This window comes from Penaeus vannamei, chromosome 3, assembly GCF_042767895.1.
Source record: "Penaeus vannamei isolate JL-2024 chromosome 3, ASM4276789v1, whole genome shotgun sequence".
NCBI lineage: Eukaryota > Metazoa > Arthropoda > Malacostraca > Decapoda > Penaeidae > Penaeus > Penaeus vannamei.
This window is the reverse complement of record NC_091551.1, coordinates 45,838,602-45,843,601: the sequence shown is the minus strand read 5'-3', so window position 1 is coordinate 45,843,601 and position 5,000 is coordinate 45,838,602.

Below are 5,000 nucleotides of genomic sequence, written 5' to 3'. Positions count from 1 at the left end.
GAGAAGGAGACCCAGGAAGTCACCGAAGAGCCCGAGAAGGAGACCCAGGAAGTCGCCGAAGAGCCCGAGAAGGAGACCCAGGAAGTCGCCTAAGAGCCCGAGAAGGAGACCCAGGAAGTCACCCTCGAGCCCGAGAAGGAGACCTAAGAAGTCACCCTCGAGCCCGAGAAGGAGACCCAGGAAGTCACCCTCGAGCCCGAGAAGGAGACCCAGGAAGTCACCCTCGAGCCCGAGGAGACCCAGGAAGTCGCCCAGGAGCCTGAGAAGGAGACCCAGGAAATCGCCGAAGAGCTCGAGGAGACCTAGGAAGTTGCCGAAGAGCCCGAGAAGGAGATCCAGGAAGTCGCCGAAGAGCCCGAAAAGGAGACCCAGGAAGTCGCCGAAGAGCCCAAGAAGGAGACCCAGGAAGTCACCGAAGAGCCCGAGAAGGAGACCCAGGAAGTCACCCTCGAGCCCGAAAAGACCCAGGAAGTCGTCCAGGAGCCCGAGAAGGAGACCCAGGAAGTCGCCGAAGAGCCCGAGAAGGAGATTCAGGAAGTCGCCGAAGAGCCCGAGAAGGAGACCCAGGAAGTCGCCGAAGAGACCGAGAAGGAGACCCAGGAAGTCACCCTCGAGCCCGAGAAGGAGACCCAGGAAGACCGCCCAGGAGCCCGAGAAGGAGACCCAGGAAGTCGCCGAAGAGCTCGAGAAGGAGACCCAGGAAGTCGCCGAAGAGCCCGAGAAGGAGACCCAGGAAGTCGCCGAAGAGCTCGAGAAGGAGACCCAGGAAGTCGCCTAAGAGCCCGAGAAGGAGACCCAGGAAGTCACCCTCGAGCCCGAGAAGGAGACCCAGGAAGTCACCCTCGAGCCCGAGAAGGAGACCCAGGAAGTCGCCCAGGAGCCCGAGAAGGAGACCCAGGAAGTCACCCTCGAGCCCGAGAAGGAGACCCAGGAAGTCGCCCAGGAGCCCGAGAAGGAGACCCAGGAAGTCGCCGAAGAGCTCGAGAAGGAGATCCAGGAAGTCGCCGAAGAGCCTGAGAAGGAGACCCAGGAAGTCGCCGAAGAGCCCGAAAAGGAGACCCAGGAAGTCGCCGAAGAGCCCAAGAAGGAGACCCAGGAAGTCGCCGAAGAGCCCGAGAAGGAGACCCAGGAAGTCGCCGAAGAGCCCGAGAAGGAGACCCAGGAAGTCGCCGAAGAGCCCGAGAAGGAGACCCAGGAAGTCACCCTCGAGCCCGAGAAGGAGACCCAGGAAGTCACCCTCGAGCCCGAGAAGGAGACCCAGGAAGTCACCCTCGAGCCCGAGAAGGAGACCCAGGAAGTCGCCCAGGAGCCCGAGAAGGAGACCCAGGAAGTCGCCGAAGAGCCCGAGAAGGAGACCCAGGAAGTCGCCGAAGAGCCCGAGAAGGAGACCCAGGAAATCGCTGAAGAGCCCGAGAAGGAGACCCAGGAAGTCACCCTCGAGCCCGAGAAGGAGACCTAGGAAGTCACCCTCGAGCCCGAGAAGGAGACCCAGGAAGTCACCCTCGAGCCCGAGAAGGAGACCCAGGAAGTCGCCCAGGAGCCCGAGAAGGAGACCCAGGAAGTCGCCAAAGAGCTCGAGAAGGAGACCGAGGTCGTTGGCGAGGCCGAGATGGAGTCCGTGAGGACCTTCTCGTCGCAGCTCGCAGGCGACCAGCAGGAGCTCGCACTCCAGCTCATCGCCGAGCTCGAGCTCTCCATGCCAAAGGGCTTCCTCCGCCACGAGGCCCTCGAGCAGGTCCTTGCGGAGGCTGTAGTGGGTATGAGTCTGGATCCCGAGAGGGACCAGACTCAAGGCGAAGAAGCCTGATGACGGCGATGGCCAACCTCAGTTGTTGAAGGAAGTGAGGCAACTGCCTCACAGCAACTGAGGCTAGAATATAATAATTTTTGATATAGTGATAATAATGATAATTTTTGATATAATGATAATACTGATAATTTTTGATATAATGATAATGATATTTTTTTGATATAATGATAATAATGATAATTTTTGATATAATGATAATAATAATAATAAAAATAATATCGCGTCAGCGTCAGCGGCCTGGCGCTTGTGGTCGCCGTGGGTGCGCAGGAACTTCTGCATATGCATATATTATGTATTATACATATATGTATACATATATATACATACACACACACACACAATGTAATAATATATACACCATATTACTGTCCACTTTCATTCTTTCCTTAAACATCTCCCCCCTCTCCTTCGTATCTCTTCATTCGTCAATTATGTTTCCTCTTCTTCCCTTCTCCCTATCTCCGCATATAAATAAATAAATAAATAAATATAAATATATATATATATATATATACATATATATATATATATATATATATATATATATATATATATATATATATATGAGTGTGTGTGTGTGTGTGTGTGTATAATATTTATATATATGTGTATATATATATATATATATATATATATATATATATATATATATATATATATATATATATATATATATATATATATATATATATATATATATATATATATATGCATATATATATATATATATATATATATGCAAATATATATGCATATATATTATATATGTATTACATGCATATATATATATATATATATATATATATATATATATATATATATATATATATATATATATATATGTATATATATATTATATATATATATATATATATATATATATATATATATATATATATGTACATATATATATATATATATATATATATATATATATATATATATATATATATATATATATATATATATATATATATATATATTTATATGCGCATATGTGTGTTGAATATATAGATTTATGCTTGTGTATATGCATATGTATGTGTGTATATATGCGTGTATGTGTATGTGTGTGTGTGTTTATTATACATAGATAGATACATAATATATATATATATATATATATATATATATATATATATATATATATATATATATATACATATTTCTATTTGTTCACACATATATGCGCTTATACATGCATAAGCCTATACTTCAATGTGAAACTGTCTGTCTATTCTCAAATGACTTAAGACTCCTGCGACCCTGTCTTACATTTGAGTTGAGACAAATTTGAGAATATGCTTTGCTTTAGCAAAGGCCATCGTCACATTTTTATCGCTTTGTCTTTGTTTTCTTTGTGTAATAATTGATTTGCGTGTTGTGCCAGCACGAGTATTTTGCCAAAGAAAATACACTGCAAGCATTCTTAGGTATTAATAAATATGAAATAACTAAATAAGCGCCGACCAACGATGTAAACAAACGACGGACCTATTTTTTCCTCTGACACATCAAATTTAGTCTCAGAATTGTCTGATACCTTCGTGGATACGGACCCAGGTCAGTGTGGGTGGGGGAGATGAGCATTACTAGTACAGCCACCCAATACAATTATCTTCTGTGCTGACATCACAGCAAACCTGTCTTGAACCTCCCTCAGCACTAGATGTGATGAGTGTAGGTTTATTATGTAGTGCACCATGAGAGCCACGGCATATTACAGAGGGAATTCTCATGAAATAATGCTAGCTTACTACAAAAGCGTCACCATCTTCAGATTTAAGACTATCCCTACTAAAGGCGAAAGTGAAGTTGGATATCCCGTTCCCAATTCTGGCCAAACCCATTTCGACTGGACTGCTCCAAGGGGGGTATGGGGAATCTCAAACTAAGATTTCGGAGAGATTTGAATAAGTCTCCCACACGATTCTTTATATTCACACCTTATGGCTGGCCGTCAACAAGGAGTTTAAGAATTGTTACATAAGTAGGAAGTTTTATGATTCTTTGTAGGTTCATGTTGTAAATCAGGTTTATGCAGTCTCAGTGCAATAAAAGGTTTGGGTCTTCATTTTCAGCATATATATCAGCTGCACACATTGAGTTCAGATTTTAAGAGCATCTTTATGAATAGTCCAATATTTTGAGACCTAGGTTTTGCTATTCATGATCAGCAATCAGTCAAGCTACAGAAAAATTGTAGTCTTTTTATCATGGCAGGTGAGAAGGAACCTGTAATATACTAAATATGCTGCCTTCAATTCTATCAGTTATCCTTATTGGACTGGTTGGGCAGCGATAAAGTTTTATGTATGGTTTGACCCTTCATTTCAGAAGAGTACAGCACCCTCTGGTAATAACACGAGGTAATGTATGCATGGCTCATCGCGTGAATGTCATTACGGACGCACTGGTTTTGCACACATTTTACCCTATATCCATTTCCACTGCAGTACGGCTCTCTGCCATTCATAGCTGTACGACCGCCACAATGCTCTAAAATAACCTCACAATATATGATACATTGTTATGAGCATAATTATTTTTCATATCTCTTTTTCTGCACCGTCATATGTTTTTATCTGTCTTACTTTTTAATTTCATTTCCATCAACCAATGCCAAACCAAGGCGAGGGATGATTTCTTCCTTCTTAAAGGCACTATCATTACTATTAACACCGTCTACTCTGCTTCCATGTTTATTATTATTACCCACTATACGACAGGAACGGACTCATCACCTCAGCGCGTTTCTCGTTCACAGCTTCAGGGTTTTAAGTCATCTTGCGGGTCCTGTAGGGTCGGATCACTCTGTTATTGGCTGCCCGTTACCTACATCTTGTGAATGCTTTATACTTGGATGTTTCCCAGGTGTGGAACAATTGTTTCCCTTAACATCGGTAGAAGGGGGCTTGTTATGATTTCCCAAGGAACTTCTATAGAGGAAGTGAGACACATGTGTAATGGCAGTGCTTCAAAGGGACACATTTTAAAGATCCAGAAGAGTTGGCAGAGAGCTTGCTGAAGCCATTGAGAGAAGAGGCAGTAAGTTAGTTTTATATTCTCTTTACAAATTATTACTTCTGCATTTCCTCATCCCCCTTACTCACCATGATGTCCAACATGAGAACGTTGCCAGAGAAGACATAAAGGATAAACAGAAAGCCAAACTTAGAACTCGCTATCC